The sequence below is a fragment of the Dipodomys spectabilis genome, unplaced genomic scaffold (genome assembly GCF_019054845.1).
Source record: "Dipodomys spectabilis isolate Male_0828 unplaced genomic scaffold, ASM1905484v1 ptg000517l, whole genome shotgun sequence".
In the NCBI taxonomy this organism is placed as follows: Eukaryota; Metazoa; Chordata; class Mammalia; order Rodentia; family Heteromyidae; genus Dipodomys; species Dipodomys spectabilis.
The window spans coordinates 362837-386017 of record NW_024871194.1 but is presented as its reverse complement, the minus strand read 5'-3'; positions in this window follow the sequence as shown (position 1 = coordinate 386017).

Sequence of the window (23181 nt, the reverse complement as noted above, 5' to 3'; positions counted from 1 at the left end):
TTACTAAACTTTCTCTAGAGCTCCAGCAATCCTGGCCAGAACTGTTACCCCTGGCACTCACCTGCTCAGGTGCCTCTCTCCACAGCCCTACTTTTCTCAGCCCCTTTGAATTAATGTATGGAAGACCTTTTCTCCTGGGTAATTTCCCTACTGACAATACCAAGACTCCATTAATAGACTACCTTCCCATCCTAACCTTTCTTAGGCACATGTTATGCCAACATGCTGACCAGTGTCTCCCTCAGCCTCATCAAGGACCCTTTCCCCTCCCCCAATTTTGCCTGGAGATCAAGTATTTCTCAAGACCCTTAATCCATCTGGTTTGTACCGTAAGTGGACAGACCCTCACTAAGTTCGCTGACCATGCCCACAGCAGTTAAGCTCAAGGGACAGCCACATTGGATTCATCTGTCAAGAATAAAAAGGGCTCCTGCTCCTGCCTCTTCTATACCAATACTGACTTCAAGGTACAGCTGTTCCTCCCTTGGGCCTAACAAACCCCCTGCCTGAGAAGACTTCCTCCAGACTTCATCCAAGAGACTCGCTTCCTGCAGACATCATCTAAGGATTCATGCCTACCAAGGGACAACTGCTGCACTCTGCCTTTTCTGGGAGAGGACCACATTCTGGCCTTTTACCCCTAATGTCAACATACCCCTTAGAATCTGAATCCTATTTCATGATTGGCTGGAATGTAAGGTCTACTCCTGGATGGTGAGCAGACTCCACTCAGTAGTGTTACCTAGGCAAGTGGGACACCTGGAAGAGGTCACATCTGCTGAGGTCACATCTGGATCTGATGTGGCCACACCTTTCTGCCACCTGGTCCCACCTCCTCTTACCTGGACCCACCTCCCTTTATCTGGCCACACCTTTCCCCATCCCTACCCTAGATAAGGCCTAGCCCAGGGCCAGATGCCCTCTTTGCCAGCCCGGTGGAGTGCCAACCTGTCCTGGTCCCTGCAGGTCTACTGAATAAACCTACCCCTTACCTGAATACCACATGCATGGTGCTGTTCTTACTCAACCTCTTTTTAAAAACCTAACAATTAGGAATAAAAATCTCAAAGGAAACTCTGAAGTCATACTTGCTTTTTGTTTAAAGCTGAAAAAAAATGACTAAGAGTTTCTTTCTCCATTTTTTGGGCATTCAATTTTTTTCTCCTGTTTCCTACACAGATGGCCAGAAACATTTCCTCTACCAATGTCCTGAAATCCCAAAACATCCTTATCTAAGTAACATTCAAGAGAGTGGACTTACCAGGCACTGGTGGTTTCTCTACTCAGGAGACTAATATATGAGGATCAAGGTTAGAAGTCAGCCCTGGAAGACTTCATAAGACTCATCTCCAAGTAACCACCAAAAATCTGGAAGCTTTTGGCTCAAGTGGTAGAATGTCAGCTTTGAGCCAGAAAGCTAAGGGCACAGCACAGGCCCTGTGAAGCACACAAAAAAGAGATTAGACTTTTAACTTGATGACCATTCTTTCTGGAATTCTTGAGCATTGCCTTCCAAATCCACACTTTTGTACATCACTCTGAATTTCTCATGTTTTTATACTATCTTTTCCAATCCAATCCCTCATTACTAAGAATTAAGTGATATTCATTTTCTTGCCATTTTGTCTTTTAGAAATTCTTTGGAAAATGATAGTAGTTTAAGATGTTATAACATGCATATCTACATATTGCTCTCCATTCCATTTTTAATAGAAAAATTTATTAAGTACTTACATGTCAGTTATTCTTGGATAATTGACCTCTGCTGTATAATGCAGCAATAGCTCATTGAAACATTAATTCAACTGTAGAAAACTAGGGATCAGAAATATTAAGGAACTTGCTATTGATACAGAGCCAGTAGATGGTACGATCAGGACTCCAATCTCATTTATTCATCTCATACTGCTGCTCCAAAACAAACAAACAAAAAGAGAAGTATGGTTAAAAATCTTAAGTCAATAGAGCCCAAAGCTATCATAAGCTTGAGACAAATATTAACCATAATAACTTCTATCTCTACTGAGGGAACAAAGGGATTAAGTTAATAGATTCAAAATATAGGTTGCCATTTTTATTTGAATTAATGCTTAAGTAGATAAAATTCTAAAATCTATCCATCATAATCACCTTGATAGATGGTAAAGTCAATAAATCCAAGGAATTATTTTCAGAGTATAAGGGATTGTTTTCTCTAGAATTGGAAAGAAGTAAAATTAATGGACTGTTAAGATATGAGCTCCAAGGTAAAGACAGAATGGTAAGCTCCCATTCATTTGGTGTGTTTATGTGTTTGTGTGTGTGTGTGTGTGTGTGCTTACATGTGAGTGTATACATATATGTATGTGGGTATATAAGCATTCATGTGTACCTGTGCTTTGGGAAGCAGTTGCCACCCACTGGAATTATACTCAGGCAGGTTTGGAGAGTGCCTTTACATCTATCAGCCCTAGAAATGCAATGGCAGGAAGAGTATGCTGTAAGGAAGAGTATGCTGATTAACAAACCTTCATGTAAGAGTCTATTGTTTTCAACTTCAGAAATGTCTAACAAAAAAATCAGGGACCATGACCTCCTGGACAAAAGGAAAACAGTCACAGCACTTACAGCTGGAGAAGACTTGGCCTTTCTCTTGGGACCAGCCATGATGGTTTGATCATCATGATGTACTTTCTATTGGGAATCACACTCCTATGCTCATACATGCAGAGGTAAGGTTGGTGGCTGGAACAGGAGGTGTCTTCCTCCTCTCTCCTCTTCCATTGTTCTATCAACCCTAAGGTCATTTTTCTCACTTTCTTCCCTTTTGTCAAAAAGTTTCTGGTGTATGGTTACTTGGTGTTACCTAATAATAGTAATAAGGATGATTTATGTTTAAATTGCCTACAATGTGCCAGAGACTTTTCATCCATGACTTGTTTTATTCTCATAGGTACTCTATAAAATATTTAAGTATTAATAGACTCATAAAATGGCAAAACCAAGGTTCAAAAGAGAGATAAGTTGTTTGATACAACACAGTTCTAGCATGTAGTAGACCTACCTAAGATTCAAACTCATATTCCACAAGTTCCAGAGTCACTATTTGTGGCACATCATGCTTTTGTCTGCATTCTACCCTCATTCTTTTTTCACCCCACCCCAGCTCTCTCCTGCATCACCCTTCATGTCAGAAGTTCTCAATTTTTCATTCTAACTTCATCAGAAACTTTGAAAATGCTAACACCTAAGTCCTCTATTACCCAAAATGGTCAGATGATTTTTCACCCATTATGGCAACATTTTCTCATTTTCTTTTTTACTTTTGTCACTTATACATACACCTTTGCATTTTTTGCCAATATTGGGACTTTAACACAGGCCCTAAGCACTATTCCTTACCTTTTTCCCCACAACGCTGGTGTTCTACTACTTGAGCCACAGATTACTTCTGAAATTTTGGTTTTAATTGAGGTAAAAGTCTCATCAATTTTCTTACACAGGCTAGCTTTGAACATCAATCCTAAAAATCTCAGCTTCCTGAGTAGCTAGAGTAGTAGTCTCGAGCCACCAGCACCCAACCTCTTAAGCACACATTTTTAAACACTATATTTTAGTTTTGTCTCATTAAAATTATATAAATGGAAACACATAGGATATTTTTGCTTCTCAGGATTATTCCATGCAACATGTTTATCAGACTTCATCCTTTTGGTTGTAGTTCACTTGTGCCCATTACTATACCATATTCTATTATATGGTACAGTATAATAATGCATTTTGTGCATTATCTCTACTTTAGAGAGATATTCTTGTGTATTTCTCTTAGTACATAAGCATACTCATTTTTGTCAGGCATAAATCTGAAAACGAACTATCTGAATCATAGGAGGCCTATACTAATCTTTAAAAGATAATTCCAAGTGTTTTTCCACGTGTCTATACCATTTACTTTCCCACCAGCACTGTGAGTTCTTACTGCTCTGAATCTTCAGCACTTGCATATGTCTGTAATGGAACCAGTTGCTTATGTATGACATATCTCTATCTATCTCTATCTATCTATCTATCTATCTATCTATCTATCTATCTATCTATGCTTTTATATAGACTTATATAAATATATATCTTTGAATTACATTTTTGTAATTTACTCTCTTGATCAATATTGTTCAGTGAAAAAAAAATTAATAAAACCACATCTTGTCAGGAGGATTGTGAATTCAACACCAACTCAAGCTAAATACTAAAGCCATCTTTCAAAAAAAAAAAGGATTTTCAAATGTTACCAAACAAATGCAAGGTTTAGATTAATCTATGTATTGACTAACAGCAAGAGATCTATACAGTTTCTATCTTGTTAGTGGATTACCCCCTTCCCAGTTACTTAAACTTCTTTTCTGGCAGAAATAGCACATATTTAAACAAATATAGAGACAACAAACTCTTCCTTAAAAGGACTTCATCACAATACTGAGAGAAATGTTCATACACAGATTATAAATTGCTTTTTTTTTTTTATCACTTATTTAAGACCTTGCTTACACAAATTAAGCAGACACCAATGCAAACTAAAGAAATCTGAATTAAATTTGAGAGTATTTACCATTTTGGGTAAAAACATGAAAACTATGTCCCAATTTACTTTCCCAATTCTACTGTCCATCATTAATTTAAAGAATATCATAAATATAAAGTATACATGTATTCTCATTAACCCAAGGCCATGCATTGTTGATCTCTACAGTCTACAGAGCATAGATATGTTTTATTTTCTAACACAAAACATGAAGTCTGGCCTATTGTATATACTTAATATGGGATTATATAGTCACTCTTCAGGATGCTAGAAAATGTTTTGTCTGCTTTTGGGACCAAGAATGTATAGGTTCCCTATGAGCAATTTTACTTGTTTGGCTCTTGGATATTGTAGATTAAGAGAGACTGTGTATTGGGGAGTTTTTAGAGTAATTGTAATTACACAATGATGATACAGGCTTTACTAAAATGCTTTGGAGACTTACTGTGCCATCTTAATACCTTAACCCATACTTGGTTAGTTTTTTGTATGGCTCACTCTCTTGTATTGATTATGTTTTAATTCAAAGACTTGTGCTTGCCAGGCAGGCAGTCTAACACTTGAGCCAGAACTCAGTGCTTTTTTCTTTAAACTTTCAGATAAGGTTTTATGCCTTCACCCACATGACCTGAAATTACAATCCTGAATGGCTAAGAGGTGTACCATATATTTGTTCTTTGAGAAAGAATCTCACTAACTTTTTATGGTCAGAATGGCCCCAGATCACAATTCTTCTATTTCCAAGTCATCATAAGCACCTGGGATTGCAGATCTGTACTTAGTTATGGTTTTTGACATTTCCATCCAGTATGCTAGCTGGCATATTGGCATAATTATTTTTTGGCACACAGTAAATATTTGGCTTTCATTAAACTTCTAACCTCTTCCTGATGAGATACTTCCTTTTTTATATACAAAAGAATAAAATGAAGAACAAACTCTACCTTTGAAAGGGTCCTGAGCAGTCAATAGCTCACATCTTACTATCACAAGAAAGAAAGAGGCTGTCAATAAGGTTATTCAACCAGATCCTGCTCCCACTGCTACCTCTTCTCCCTAACATCTTTAATTTGTAGGATGGCTTGTCACTCTGCTTCACACATGACTGGTGAAGCGTGTCTAAGAAAACCCCAACAGGAATTTTCTCAAAATTACCTGTCCATCATGAAAGTAAAAATAACTCAGTCTTACAGATTTTGTAAGTAAGACTAAGAGAAGAGTATTAGTCACATCCAGAGAATTGGAGAGAAAGTGCAATTAATGTATCTTCTTTGACCATGTTAAAAAATATTCAGGATATTCTAAGGAGCCACCTTTCTACAGCTGGGAGATAAAAGTCATGCAGTATTAAATACTAAATAGAAGTTTCATTCCTTCAACTGTTTAAAGACTGGGAAAAGAGCAAAGTCTACTAACAAAACTGAAGATTTAGAAAGTTGTGACTTTTAAATTTTTTGGTACCATCATTGTTTCCAAGAATGTGTATAGTTCCTTTTTATCATATATAATTGATTAAAATTTCTCAATGCTTAATATTCCAAATGCAATTCTACTGTAAAATTTCCATCAAGGGGGAAAATGCAGTCATAAAATTCAAAGCACATACAAAATTAAGAAAGTTGAGGGAAGGGGTGGGATTGGGAAGGTTGGGGAGAACGATGAAGGGGGTAACATTGATCAAGATGCATTGTATTTAACATCTTTGTTGAATAGCAACTCCTTTGTACACTACTTAAAGATGATTTTTAAATGTTGCAATGCACTTGTGGCTTATGCCTATAACCCTAGCTGCTCAGGAGGCTAAGATCTGAGGGTTTCAGTTCTAAGCCAGCCAGCCTGGGCAGGAACGTTCATGAGACTTTTATCTTCAATAAACGAACCCCAAAAAGCTGGAAATGGAGCTGTGGCTTATGTGGTAGAGCACTTGCCTTGAGCTAAAGAAGGTCAAGGACAGTGCCCAAGCCCTGAGTTGAAGTCCCAACACTGGGGCTTAATGTCTCATGATGGAAAAAAAAAGTTTTAAATTACAACGAGATGTACAAGATGTTATGTCGAAAAATGAACTTTACAACTTTGGCGGGGTGGGGGTTGGGAGGGGTGGGGAGAGGTGGTGGTAAGGGGGCGTGGGGTAGGGGGGTGGAGAGGGGAAGGGATGGTATGGGGAAACAAAGGAGGAGGCAATAATGCTTGATAAGAAATGTACTCTCTATCTTGCCCATGTAATCATAATCCCTCTGTATGGTATTTTCACAATAAAAAATGAAAAATAAATTTTAGTGTTTTTAAATTTTTTTCCCATCATAGGACAACAGAAATTTTGTTTAGATTTTGTAAACAACTATCCTGAAATATGAGTGAGATGAGAGACAGAGAGAAGAGAGACAGAGAGAGAATGACAGAGAATAGTTTAAATCTTCTGCTGAACATTTATCTACATCAATAGTTTGGTTAGTTCAGTAACCAAAAAATAATTCCTTGCAAGCATGACACCTATCAGTTAAATTTGACGGGTACCTAAATATATTTTGTTTATAAAATAAAACTAATATATCCCTTACTACACCATATCTACAAATTTAAAACATAAGTGTTACCCTGGTATGGTAATGTCATCAATTGGGGACTGATAAAGGAGGGAGATGAGTAAAAGGCCAGCCTGGGCTATGCAGAGAAACTCTGCCTCAATAAATGAACAAATAAATACTAAATCTAATACCATACCTCCCACTAAATTAAAATTTATCTAAAACTGCTGTTATTTTTAGCTCTCCAGCTACACTACATTTTTTCAACTAAGTGTAGATCAGGTCAGATAATTTCATTTGTTGAAATTTGCGGTGTGTTTGTGTGTGTGTGTGTGTGTGTGTGTGTGTGTGTGTGTGTGTGTGTGTGTGTGTGTGTGTGTGTGCTAGAACTTAGCAGCTAGTTCCTCTCCCTGAGTTTCTTTTGCTTAAGGCTAAGCTGGCTTCAAACTGCAACCTTCAGATCTCAGCATTCTGAGTATTCTAAGTAGCCAGGATTACAGTCATGAGCCCCCAGCACCCAGCTTGAAACATATCTCACATCTCTTTATTTTTTTTTTGTCCATCTTAGAGCTTGAACTCAGGGCTTGGTTGCTGTACTTAAGGTCTTTGAAGGCTAGCACTCTATCACTTTGAACTACTTTGAACTCTATGCCAGGTTATCTGGTATTGCCCAGGCTAGGATTACAGATGTAAGTCATTAGCACTCAGCTTGAAATACATTTTTGACATTCAAAACCAACATAAAATTATTCTCTAAACACATGATAAAGTCATAAGACAACTAAATCTTCATTTTTAATTCACACCAGTCTCAGAAACACTTCCATAGCTACAATTTGAGCCAAAGGAAAGGCAGAATCCTAATGTAGAATTCAGCACAGAGTGCAAATCTCTCAGGACAAAAAGGACAAGAACATGACACAAGAGCCATTGAACAAGACTGCTCTTGTCAAACTATAGCTGGTAATTTTACCCTGTTTAGAGGTTTCCTAATTTAGTATGTAACATTTAAGGATTTTAAAAGACCATGTGAATAAATGTGATAATCCAATAGGAAAAATATGTTAATAAAAGTTTATTGAAGCTTCATGCATATTTATCATTTCTCACTGATATATGAAAATATTAACCCATAAGAGGAACAAATTTGGTTCTGAGAACCTGTTTAACTTGTCCTCAGTAACATAATAACTATATTCCTTTAGGACAAATTCAGCCCTTATTTAGTAAAACACATACTCACTATCACAAAAGAATCCTTCAATAAAGATTTAAAATAAATGACTAAAATATGATGGAATTTTCAGAAGCCAGATGACATATGTATTAAAAATAACAAGTGATAATGTCAGTAATCACTGAAAGAACAGGAGAGACAATTTTTTTCTCCACTCGCATCTGCCTATTGCACCTTTGTGAGCTACTGGTCCTGAGGACCCAAATTTGATCATGTATGGAATATGCCTGAGCCAACCAGGCCAAATGAATACATGCCAATCCCTGATTGTTTTAAATTTTACTTAAGGAGTGCCTGTATTGCAGCCTTGATACATGATCTCAAAGGAACTTTATGTCAGGTTTTATTTGAAAGACTATTACTATTGCCATTTGGCTAACAAGCATTTCTTTCTTTCCTTCTTTCTCTGTCTCTGTCTGTCTCTGTCTAGATCTCTGTCTCCTTTTTGCTCAAGGCTAGTGCTCTATCATTGGCCTTACAGTTCCACTTTTTTTTTTTTATGGTTAGATATGAGTCTCAGACTTTTCTCCCTAGGCTGGCTTCAAACTTGATCCTCAGATCTTACCTCATGAGTAGTTAGAATTACTGACACGAACCACTGGAACCTAACTTGGAAAACATTTGTTAAAAAAAATCGTAACTGGACACTGGTGGCTTACTCCTGTAATCCTAGATACTCAGGAGGCTGAGATCTGAGGATCAAGGTTCAAAGCCAGACCGGGCAGGAAAGTCCGTGAAATTCTTATCTCCAGTAAACCACCAGAAAACCAGAAGTGGTGCTGTAGCTCAGGCGGTAGAGCACTTGAGCTGAAGAGCAGAAAGACAGCACTCAGGCCCAGAGTTAAAGCCCCATGACTGACAAAATAAATAAGTAAATTAAATTTAAAAAATAAATCTTTAAACTGAAATCAATTCACCAGAAAATAAGAAAATAACGCCTTAAATGATATACAATTTATATTGATATCAAATGTTATTGAGATCAATTCAGTAGCTGTAGCTAGTGAAATTATAACTAAAATTATGGTGTTGCAAAAATATACAAATATCTGAGAATTCATAATCTAAATTGGCTCCGTTTAAATTCAGCTATAAATAGTTTATCTGTGTTTCTTTTATTTTGAAATTGCTTCATCTCAAAAAATCTTTTTTTAAGTGTTAAGAACATGATCTGGGCAGCTTCAAGGGACAAAAGCTAACTCCCCAAAACTGCCTAAAATCCTTTTGGTTTGGAAGCAATCAACTGGTAGAAATTTTTCTCCCTTTCAGTCATGGGTAAATTGCCATCATAAGAAACAATGCACTGTGGAATTCTGCTTCCAGACCTCAAGGTTGTGCTAGCACTAGCACTCCACTGCACTCACAGGTAAGCATACATTTACTTAATAGTGCCTTTCTATATAATATCACCTTAAGCATGATTTACCACAATATCATTATCTTCATCATCCATTCTTTACTAATCAAAGAAAATTCCTGTATTTTTATAGTCAAATAATATAATAATTACAACTTAATGAATAGCACTTGTGTGAACACTCTGTCAAAAAAGTATTCTAAATGTACTCCATTAGCTCAGATTCTCTTCATTTTTTAATATCCTTTCTGTGAAAAGCAAAGGTCGAAATGTCAATGAATTCCAGGATCCTACCCTAAGTCACACATATACACACACATACACAAGTATTATGTATGTATATATATATATATATAATTTATTTATGTTGCCTAAAATGTACAGCCCTAGGGATACTAATCACACTGTAAAACACACACACACACACACACACACACACACACACACACGGATATATATATATATATATATATATATATATATATATACGGATACTTATCCTCATAGTTTATAAATTGGCAAATGGCAATGCTACATGAAGGAATTTTTCATAAGATGAGGTTATTGTTTAAATTTTCCAACTGAAACATTGGTATTTTGTAGAAGAGGTATATTTTTCTAATTTATTCACTATATAGAGTGATCATATTAGAAGGCCCTTAAAATAGATAAATCAATAAATACTTGATAATATAAGAAATGAAATCTTATTCCAGCTCAATGAGAGTTACCATAGAAATGGGTAAGAAATCTAAGGACCCACAAAATTCCTAGAAATGTAAGAGAGAGAGAACAGTGATTGTGGGTTGCACAAGGGAAAACTTGGACCCTAGAAAATCATAGCACACAAGGGACATATGCTCCCACTAGAACAGCTTAAAGAAATCATTATGTGGAAGCAGTGGACAGAGACTGAGGCATCTTTCAGCCAAGCAATTTCAAGACTCCTTGTCGAGGCAAACAATAGAGCCCGATCTTAATGAACTATAGTATTATCTTTAAGTCCCTTTCCCAACTTAAGAGGACCTTTCAGAGTGGCAAAGCATATCATTGCAACTTGTTGCAATGTACATATAGAACAATATAAAATCAACTAAGACTTCACAGTTGCTATATAAAAGTCATTTAGTCATTGATCTTGTACTAGCTAAACTAAATCAAGTGGAATTTTGTTTAACTTGTTATTGCCAGCTACAAATGTCATCAATCAACCATCTCCAGTTCTTGAATTTCCTCTCATCTCACATTTTATTCCTATTTTTCTTATTTATTGTTATTGTAAGATTAATGTATGGAAGGTTTACAGTTACTAAGTCAGGTAATAAGTACATTTCTTTTTGAAAAGTATCACTTCTCCCAGTTTTTCTCTCCCAACTTGTTCCCCAACAAATTGTATAGTTCATTTTCAATATAGGCTCTAATGAGTATCACATCTGAATTGTAGTTCCTATAACTTAATCCTCTTTCAAATTACTTGTGAATTGTCACCTCATAGGTCTCATCCTCATTTATTACTTTCCTAAATATATTACTATCAATATTTCCACAATTCCTAAACACCTTCTACTAAGAAAACAACTTACGTAGGAATACTTTGTTGTACTGTGCAATTTCCTTATGGCATGCTTTCTTTTATGTCTTCCACTTTCTGCTTCTAAAAGTACTATTAATCATTTTATTTGTCTTTTTCTTTGCTATTTGCCCATATCTTTCTAATTTTTCTTTTCAGTCCCTCAACCTCCTTTTTAATTAGGGGCACATGACCCATACTCATCACTTTTTTTCTTCCAAGCTCAACTTCAGAAGCACAAGAAAATACAATTTTACATACCTTTTCTTTCCTTCCTGAATAACTCATATGATCTTCTCATTAACCTATCCCATACAAAGGTAAACTCCCACCACTCACAGTCATATAAATAAACTACCTAGAATTACCCCAAAATGGCTTCCCATTCAAGTTCTCAACTTCTCCTACTATGGTAAAGGAGACCCCTCCCAGAACTCAAAGACACAACTTGGATGTAAAATTCATCTAAAAATTGGAAAGAGCCATGACTCCTCATTTAGAACCCCATAGAAGCACAGGATAATGGTGTACCATCTACAAAAACTCAAGATTTCCTCACCCAAAAATGAAAAAAAAAGTTGTACATAGTCTATAGCTGGGATTCACTAGCTCTCAGGTGTGAACTACCATCTCAACACACAATACACCAACGAAACCTTACCTCATCTTAAGGAAGCTTTAAAAAAAGTCACTAATTGAAAATATTCAGTAACATATCATTACATTTTCTTAAACTGTTACAAAATATTAAATGATATGGTTTCTAGAGTTGGAAAGAGTGAGAAAAATGTATTCTCTTTTCATGCTTGTAGACATTTTGGATGGCAACTACTGAGTATTATCAAATGTTAAATTGTAAAATCCACTTGACAGCAATTCTATTTTGAAAGATGTCTCTTAGAGACAGTAGACTTAAATATGTGAGTAAGAATTACAGACATATAGAAAAGACAAACAGAATCAAATGTAGCCACTAGAATAATGTAGCTACATGGTGCCAACAGCTACAGGAAGTTGAAAAATACAAACAGGAGATTCTTCCCTAAAGCTTGAGTAGGTTTTACAACCTTGCTAAAGGTTTCGCCCTGAGGATCTGACTTTGAATTTCTGGCCTCTAAAATGGTGACAGAATAAAGTTTTAGTGACTGCATGGATTTAATAGACATTATAAAAATATACTTGCTTACCCCTTGCATAAAAAGTACAAATATAAAAAAACTTTATGATTAAGGATTTAGACTAGTGCTCATAAAGAATTCAATGCTAAGATTTTTTGAGAGAGATTAGGGGTCTAATTCATTATCTAGCACTCACTGTATAGCCTGTAGCAAAATTACTCAAATCTATGAAAGACATAGGGCAGGATGGTTATTTTAAAACAAGAAAAATTGCTTGCCCTGTGAATGAAAATAACTCATGCACCTATAATCTGACACCAAACACATGAGCAGAAGAAGAGAAAAAAATGAAGCCTACAAGAATTTGGCACGTCAAAGACACAAATGCAATCAAGGATGAAAAGTATTTTAAAAAGAGAAAAGCAATATGGCCCATATGGATAACTCTCTCAGGCAGGTTAGGCAACTAAGAAATAGCAAAGTAAAATCAATCGACCTCACTAAGAGATGAGCAAACTCCTCCATCAGAAGAAAAAATGCAACATACCCAAGGTCCTGGAAGGGGTATCTGGTATGCTTTGAGAGCCAAGATAGACTGGGACAGGAACCAGGACACCCTAAATCACCCATGTGTCCACCTACTTCCACAAAGAGGCAGAAACTCATCACCTTGAGACTGCTTCTCTGGAAGCTTAGGAACATTAATACCCACAGAGACTTGGGATTCTGTTCCATAGGGTTAAGCAGATTGGGAGAAGGCAGACAGCAGCCATAGGATCAACCACAAAAACCTCACCTGAAAACTATAAAACCTGGGATCCTCCCAGCCTGAGAGCTGATCATTTTGGTTGTGGGTCCAAACTATGGAAAGTGCTAAAGGAGCTCAGCAATCTCCCTGCTGAGGAGAATGAGACAGTACCAGCCTGTAGCTTAATCTCTAAGAGCCTTCCCCTATTTAAAGAGCCTCTCAGCCTAGAAAAGCTCAGCATTATTGCAACGGACAACAATGTACATATAAGACAATATAAAGTCAATATAAAGACATATAAAGTCAATAAAGGTTTTTGGAAGTGGATGTTTATAAGTCTACTAGCCATTGAGCCTGCATTAGTTTAACTTGAGTGTTGTATTTGCTTAACACTGGTTTCCCCAGTTGTAAATAATAAAAAGGTAATTTATTTTTCAATCGTGTCAACCTTCTCCAATTAATTCTTGAATTTCCTATCACCTGCACATATACACCTGTGTGTGCACTTCTCTCCAAACTCACCTTTATAGCACTCCAGGCCAATACAACTCTAGATACTGTTTCCCCTTCCCTGAACAACTCACTTCACCTCCCCACTAACCTGTCCTACAAATTCCCCCTTGAATGCTAAATTTAACTAAAAATTGGAATAAGAGCCATGAACCTATTTTTTCTCTTTCTTTTATTCAGATTCTTTTTTTTTTTATAGTGAAAGCAGGGGTTATACTGTGGGGGAGGGACATACAAAGCAACAAAGAAATAATCTTATAAATGCGTTAGAAACAAATGCATGAAAGAAAAAACATTTAAATACGTATCTAAGGGTTCATGTTCCTAACATCACATTATCTGACCTTTTCTTCTTGACTCATACATATACTAGATATTGCAAATAAGGGAAACCATGGGACCTATGTTTCTTTGGGCTTGGCTTACTTCATTTAATATAATTTTTTCCAAGTTTTTCCATTTCCTAACAAATGGGGCAATGTCATTCTTTCTGATGGAGGCATAGAATTCCATTGTGTATATATACCACATTTTCTTGATCCATTCATCTACTGAGGGACATCTGAGATTTTTTTTTTTGTAAAGATATTGTACAGAGGGGTTACAGTTACATGAGTAAGGTAATAAGCACATTTCTTATTGAGCATTGTTACCCTCTCCTTTGTTCTTCCCCTACCATCCCTTCTCTCCTCACCTCCCCAACTCCTCCCTCCCCCACCCAAGTTGTGAAGTTTGTTTTCAACATAGTGTCTTGTACATCTCATTGTTACAATGAGTCATCCTGTATCCTTATTTCAGCATTTTGTTATTTCCCTACCCCTCCCCATAACAGAAGAATGTATATACAAGATGCAGGGCACAGACATCATATACACTGAAAACATGGGTTATACTGTGGGAGAAGAACATACAAGAGAAACAAAAAAAAAAACACATAGTACATTTTAAATACATTAAAAATAATAGCAAGAAAGAAAAAAAAACTATTTGTATCCCTATCTTGGTGTTCATTTCACTTAACATCTTCTTATATGATCATAGGTGCATAGCTTTTGACTTTTTCTGCTTGTCCTAGACTTATACAAATTGCAAATAAGGGAGGCCATGGGACCTGTTTCTTTAAGCCTGGCTTACCTCACTTAATACAGTTTTTTCCATGTCTTTCCATTTCCTAACAAAAGGGGCAGTGTCATTCTTTCTGATGGAGGTTTAGAATTCCACTGTATAAATATACCACATTGTCTTGATCCATTCATCTATTGAGGGGCATCTGGGTTGTGAACCTACTTATTTTGACCCCAACAGGAGCACACAACGGTGATTTAATATTTACAAAATCTATTAATGTAAGCCTTCCTCATCTGATCAGGAGAAAAGTCTCACATGGAGCCTTAGAGCATAGACATTGACTAGTTCCTCAAAGTATCAGTTGCCTAATAAGTAAACAGGAAAGGAACTAAAGAATTCTCAGGGGCTAGAGATATGGTTCAGTTGGAAGAGCACTAGCTAAAGAGCGATGGTGTCACATAAAAGCTTGAGTCCAATGCAGGGCGCCAGTGGCTCATACCTATAATGCTAGCTACTCAGGAGGCTGAGATCTGAGGACTGCAGTTCAAAGCCAGCCCAGACAAGAATGTCAGTGAGACTCTTATTAACTCTTATTAACCACCTGAAAACTGGAAGTGGCACTGTGGCTTAAGGTGGTAGAGTACTCGTCTTGAGCTGCAGAGCTCAGGGACATCTCCAAGCCACAGTTCAAGCCCTATGACCAACCCAAACAAAAAAGAGATCGAGTCCAGATCTCAGAAGAGAATTATCAAAAGTAAAAATGGACAAAAAAGTAAGGATATGCTCACCATATCTGGTCATAAAGTAAAAGCAGATCAGAACAACATTAATATTCCATCTCACTCCAGTAAGATAACCATCAACAATAATACAAACAGCACATACTGAAATGGATGCAGGGAAGAAAGGACCCCTATTACACCTTCATTGCTTGTGCAACCACTCTAGAAGACAATTTGGAGATTCAAAAAGCTAAAGACAGAACTACCCTCTAGTCTGTCATATCACTCTTTGGCATCTTCTCAAAATATTACAATTCAAAATGCAGTGAAGACATTTGTCCATCCATATTCATTGATTAACTTTTAATGATAGTCAATTTCTATAAAGACCTATAATGAATGAGTAGGTAGAGAGAAAAAAGTGTGTGTGTATCTAGATAAATAGACAAAATAGTGTAAGTTATCAGAAACCTTTTATCACAATGAATACCAGGAAGCTAGCAAATGATTTGACTGTGTAGGAACAGGGAAAAAGTATAAACAAATAGAGTCTTATATGTGAAGTAAGTAAATAACTGAACTATGTCACTTGAGAGTACAGATGGGTAGGGAAACATAAGGGAGAACAATGAAAGGGTGGCATTGATCAACATTCACTATATCAATAATTTTATGTGAAGATGCCTTGCTGCCTTTTTTGTGGTTTTGAGTCAGTAACTTTCTGGTGATTTGTCACAGAAGCAACAGGAACTAACATTCTTATCCACATAATCGTGTATAAGAAATAGTTACAAAAATATTTGTCATTAGAAAAGAGTCATTGTTTTGTGTATCCAGTTTTCCATACATGCAGCTTTAGTTCCATATGGTTCTGTAAGATTAGACACATTTAAAAATAACTTAATTTCCTGACTTCTTTGAAAGGCATTTGGCTCAGAAAATGGATTGACCTCTGATACACTCCACTTTTTACCAGAAGTGAAAAGACACAAAATTTACTTCTTTTTCTACTGAGAGTTTGACAACTTTACTTTAAAAAATTCCCTGCTTCATTCAAGAAGCTTATGTCTCTCAAATTTCATGCAAATTACAATATGTGAACTCAATAAAGATGCAGTAGATATGCCTTATGACATCTACCTGTACCTAGCTATCCATTCTCTGTCTTTGGTCCATAGCATTATTTAGCTCATTACCAGCCTGGACTTCATAGTTCAGCTCTGCTCTCCTGGAGTCCTCCTCTTTTTTTGTCAGTTGTGGGGCTTGAACTCTGGGCCTGGGTGTGGTCCCTCAGCTCTTAAGCTCAAGCCAAGCACTCTACCACTTGAGCCTCACAGACTTTCCTTGTCCAGGTTGGCTTTGAACTGCAATCCTCAAATCTCAGCCTCCTGAGAGCTAGGATTACAGGCATGAACCACCAGCACCTGTCTGGACCCCTTTTCTTTAGACCTATTCTGAACCTTGTTGCTACTCTGAACTCAAAAACACCCCTTGCCTTCTATCTTTGTATTTTCCCCCTGACCAGAGGATTTTATCAATGTTATGATCTTTTCTGGGCATTTAGATGCATGTCTGCCATAATACCAAATTATCATAGGTATGATTGCATATCAGGGAAGTTACCTGATCCTAAGCTCACATTTACTAATTTCTGCAATAAGTGCAATGGCAACTCTACATCCTGAAGATTCATTCCATCTCCATTCTTTCAGCAAATGAATTTACCTCTAAAGTAAATTCTGTTTATCTAGATAAAAAGATACAATAGTGTAAGTTATCAGAAACCTTTCAACACAATTAATACCAGGAAGCTAACAAATGATTTTGCAGTGGTGAGGAACACAGAAGACTTATATTCAATATGAAGTAAGTAAAAAACTGAATTATGTAACCTGAGAGTAAAGATGGGGCGGGGAAACATAAGGGAGAACAATGAAAGGAGTGGCATTAATCAACATGCAAGCTCTTCAACTTCCTGATATTCTGCCCCAAAATGTTTACCTGGTTAGGACCCTCCTCCTTTTATACTTTGTCCTTACTCCCCCACCCACACATCATCCTTTCTCTCTTCTTGCCTAAATATCTTAATTATCTTGTACCAAATTTTTATTAAGTTCTTAAATCATGTCTTCCTCCTCCAACACCTATATTAAATTAAAATTGGAATGTAATAAATACAGGCCTCCACTTCTGGTAATATACTTATTGTTATGATTCTTGTGGTTCATGAACTATGCAAATACCTCCAATTCCAGCTTTTTAGGTTTTGCTGGTTAATCAGAGATGAGTGTTGCACATGTTTTTCAGCACAGGGTCTAATCTTATAGCCCAAGGCCCCTGCCACTTCCACCTCACTTCACCCAATCCCCACTCTCCTGGACCCTTCTTCAGTAGACCCTCACTCCTGATCTTTGTTGTTGGTCTCAACTCATGGAAGCCTCCTGCAGCCATATCTGTACCTTTTCTCTGACTAAGAAGCTTTATCAATGAGCATAGGAACCCTAAAATTAAACTGCTATCAGTCTGGACCACAGAGTTTGGCTGTTTAACTGAATCTCTGCTCATAAACTAAGTTCCCATAATAGGTACAATGGCAGCTCTCATTCCTAAAGATTCCTACAATTCCAATTCTTTCAGCACACAAATTTTCTTCTGTATTTTTGCTCGAAACAATCATCAAGAAATCACTTCAACTTCTTATACTCTTCCTGAAAAAGCACACTGATGAACACCTTCTGTTTCATCATTCAACACTTTTTCTTTTTGCAACCATGTTTCATTTTATGCATACAATAATTAGCCTGTATCACCCTTTTCCTGTTTTTCATTCATTTTTCCTCCACTAACAATGTTACATTAAATTAAAATAAAAAAGTAATACATATATCACCCCCAATTTATTTTCCCAATAATAATTATTGCTTCATTTTTCTGTGCTTTGTGGAGGTCATTTTCTTCCTCTCTTATTGTTTTCTTATTATTCTTTCCTTCTCTTCTCTCATATCTTCTCTCTTCTCCTCTACCTCTGTCTTCTCTTCTCTCTCTGCTCTTTCTTATCGCTTTTCTCTATCCTCTCTCTCTTCCCTTCCCTCCATCTTTCTCTCTTATCACTTCCAAGGTATACTTGAAGATCCCAAATTCTCATTTTGCTTTTGGTTTGTGAGCTAGAACTAAAAACATGAACTATACCACCAGTTAAGTTCATTTTTTGTTCTTTCTTATATTTTAGATAATTGGAGATAGAGTCTCATGAATTTTTCTGAACAGGCTTGTTTTGAATTCTGTTCCTCCAATCTCCATATCAAGACCTCCTAGAATGACAGACATCATAACTTCTTATGGACTGATACAATTTTTCTGTTGTGTTCATGCACTGAACATTGGAGGTCATTCATAAATGCTTGATTCCAAAATCTAGTGGATTTTGTGAGGTTCTTACTGGAATGGCCCCTTGGACATTTTTGAATGCACAAATGTTGCCCTGAAAAATTTCTACGTTCTCTGACTTCTCTCATTTTCACCTTCACTTAAAGCCCTTCTGATTGTTTTCTGTTCTTAAGTTTTCTCTTACAATGACTCTAGGAAGTATGAAAGACAGAAGTTTCCAGTAAGGTATATTTTACAAAATGTATCATAAAACCACTTAAGAAGAAAAAAATTATATTGGCTTCTGAAATTAGTTTATCATCTATGGAAAGGAATGGTAAAGTAAAACAATTCATACCACAGTGGCCAGGAGTCAAAGAAAAGGGAATACAAAAATGGGGTAGGCATAGTACACCTTAAGAAGCTATTTCTTGGCAAACTACTGTTTCTAGCTCATGAGAAAGCTGGACACAGCATTAATCTCAGAGTCAGAGGTCCCCGGGGGACGCCCCAGGCCCTCGTCTGCCCTGTCAGGCATAACCTAGGGGTTTGAGTCTGAATCTGATTCCAATCTAGGCCTGGCTTATTTCATATCAGATCTGGTTTCTTGTCTGTGTGGCCACGTGTTTGTCTGTTCTTTGTCTTTGTGTGTACTTGTGTTGAGAGAGCAAAAGAGCAAAAAATAAGTCTATCTCACTCAGGCAACACCCAGGTGACATTTTATGATTAACTTTTTGCCTTTGTTCTAAGCCCTGCTGGCCAAGATGTTTCTGAGAGCTGTCATTGTACTGAGAGGTATTATTATGTTGAAACTGACCAGAACCTGCATAAATTGTGGGAAAGAAGTTGTTTATACTGAAATCACCGGACCACAATTACTCCCACCACAGATGGCCCATCCGGTTCTGTAATTCTTGCTGATGCTAACTGCCCTGGAATGTTACCCCTAGCCCTGAGCCAATCAGATTTGTACTTATATGTAATTTTGTTTAAACACCTGGTTAATGTAACTTTTTGTGGTTTTTGCCTTTATAAACCCTTCTGAAATGTCGCTCAGGGTCTCCTCCCTTCCTCTGCTATGTCAGAGTGTATAGGATGAGGCCCGAGCCTTGGCTTGTTTTGAATAAACCTTGCATTTTGCAATTTGAGTGTCTGAGTCTCCGATGGTCTCCGGTGGTCTTTGAGGAATGGGCATTTCAGTGTGGCCCCTTCCATTTACCAACAGAAGGACATGGGTCAGGCATCTGGGTTCCTTGAGCCCACTCCACTGGTGGTGGTGGCCTCAGTGGGCTGGCTGCTGGGGGATAGAAATCTCCACAGGGGAAGCACCCCCTGAGACTTTTCAGGACCCTGTGGTCTTTCTGCCACTCTAACAGCCGGTTCACTAGTGCCAGACATGCCAAGAAGGAAAAAACAACAACAAAAATCCTTTTTGAGGTTAAGCCTCTGTTTCTCTTTCCTGTCTCATTATATGTTTTTCTGAGGTAGGGAAGTTCTGGCTGGGAGTGGCAGGCTCACTCAGCAGACTCTGGATTCAGCTTGCTGAGTGGGAGCTGCATGGGCCCACTAGACTCCAACTCAGCCTTCAGTTGTTGTTTTATCTTGTTCTGTTTTAAGGTTGGTAGCAGTTTAAATGTGGATTCTTGGTTGTTGTTGTTGTTGTGTGTGCTATTTATTTGGACATCTCAGGGAGTATTGGTTCCAGGTATGTCCCCCCCTCCCTGGGCAGCAGAGGCAGTCTAGAGATGGGGCATGGAATGTTGTAGGAATGGTTTGGTTCCTCTCCCCCCCCCCCCCCATAAGCCTCAGGCTGCATTGTCTCCCTGTGGAGATGCCTGAGGGGAGGGTGTAGATTGCTATGAGCCTGGTTCAAAGATATTCATCTAGTCCTGTTTAGTTTCAGGTGACCCCCACCCACCACCAGCCTTCCTCCAAGTAAAGGTATTCAAAAGACCAATTGACTTAAACAAGTGAGCTCTGGAAAAATATAGCCCAACAAACTTGCTCTGTTAAAAAGTCTTGTCCTGAATTTTTGTCATCTACAAGAGTAAGATTGGTGGGAAGAGAAAGAGGGAGAAGGGAGAGAGGGAGAGGGAGAGAGAGAGAGAGAGAGAGAGAGAGAGCGCTCTTGGCACTAAAAATTCCAGAAAATACATGTATGGCTGAATTTCATTTTTGTGCACTTTAAGATTTGTGTGATTGTGTGATTATATGTGTGTGAACATGTTCAAGAAAAAATTTTTTTTCCAGCATGCTGTTTAAAAATATTTTTTGGATGAGTTTATGTTAAAAACAAAAACAAAAAGGTTATTAGGTGTGGATATTTCCAAAAGTTTTAAAAGTTATTGCATTGTTTTAAAGAGAAACTTTAATTAAAAGGCTTTCTAAAACTGAGCAAAGAAGAAGTTAACCAATTAAATAAGCCAATATCCTATAATGAGATACAGGAAGCTATCAAAAGTCTTCCAACAAAAAAAAGCCCAGGACCAGATGGATTCACAGCAGAATTCTATAAGATCTTTAAAGAAGAACTAATACCCATACTCCTCAAGCTCTTCAGAGAAACAGAGAAGGAGGGAGCTATCCCAAACTCATTCTACGAAGCCAATATCACACTCATCCCCAAACCAGGCAAAGACCCAACCAAAAAGGAGAATTACAGGCCAATCTCCTTGATGAACACAGATGCAAAGATCCTTAACAAGATTCTAGCTAACAGAATCCAGAAGCACATTAAAAAAATAATACCCTATGATCAGGTAGGCTTCATCCCAGAGACACAGGGATGGTTTAACATACGTAAGTCAATAAATGTAATCCAGCATATCAACAGAGCCAAGGTCAAGAATCACATGATTATCGCCACAGATGCAGAAAAGGCCTTTGATAAAATTCAACATTCATTCATGCTAAAAGCTCTGGAGAAAACAGGAATAGAAGGAACATTTCTAAAAACAATAAAAGCCATTTATGACAGACCAATAGCCAATATTATACTTAATGGGGAAAAGCTACAACCAATTCTCCTAAAATCAGGAACAAGGCAAGGATGCCCACTGTCTCCACTCCTCTTCAATATAGTCTTAGAACCCTTAGACAGGGCAATAAGGCAAGAAAAAGACATTAAAGGGATCCGCATAGGGAAAGAAGAAGTGAAACTATCCCTTTTTGCAGACGACATGATACTATACCTCCACGATCCCAAAAACTCCATCCCCAAACTCTTAGAAATCATAAATCACTTCGGCAAAATAGCAGGATACAAAATAAACCCACAAAAATCAGTTGCCTTCCTATACACTGATAATGTACAGTAAGAGAGGGAAATAAAGGGAGCAACCCCATTCACAATAACCTCCCAAAAAATAAAATATTTAGGAATTAACCTAACCAAAGATGTAAAAGAACTATTTAATGAGAACTATAAAAAGTTAAAGAAAGAAATTGCAGAAGACACTAGGAAATGGAAAGAGCTCCCATGCTCCTGGATAGGCCGACTTAATATAGTAAAGATGGTGATACTTCCAAAACTAATATACAAATTCAATGCAATTCCTATTAAAATCCCAATGACGTACATCACTGAAATACAGAAAACAGTCCAAAAATTCATATGGAACAACGAAAGACCCAGAATAGCCAAAACAATTCTAGGGGATAAAGATAATATGGGAGGGCTATCCATGCCGAACTTCAAACTCTACTACAGAGCTATAATAACAAAGACAGCATGGTACTGGCACAAAAGCAGACCCGAAGACCAATGGAACAGAATAGAAGATCCAGAAATAAATCCACAGGCCTACAGCCAGCTGATATTCGACAAAGGAGCCAAAGACATACAATGGAAGAAACACAGCCTCTTCAACCGCTGGTGCTGGGAAAACTGGGCAGCCACATGCAGAAAACTAAAAGTGGACCCCAGCCTATCACCATGCACCAACATCAACTCAAAATGGATTAAAGACCTTAACATTAAACCTGAATCTCTGAAACTACTGCAGGACAGAGTAGGAGAGACACTTGAACTAATAGGCACAGGAAGGAACTTCCTGAACAGAGTCCCAGGGTCACAACAAGTTGGAGAGAGACTCGACAAATGGGACTACCTTAAAATAAAAAGCTTCTGCACAGCTAAATCTATTGCAACTAAGCTAGAAAGACAACCAACTAATTGGGAAAAAATATTTACCAGCAATATATCAGACAAGGGGTTAACATCCTGTATATAGAGGGAACTCAAGAAACTAATCCCTCCCAAACCTAACAAACCAATTACTAAATGGGCAAGGGAACTAAAGAGGGACTTCTCAAATGAAGAAATAAAAATGGCAAAGAAACACATGAGGAAATGTTCATCATCCCTGGTGGTGAAGGAAATGCAAATAAAGACAACCCTGAG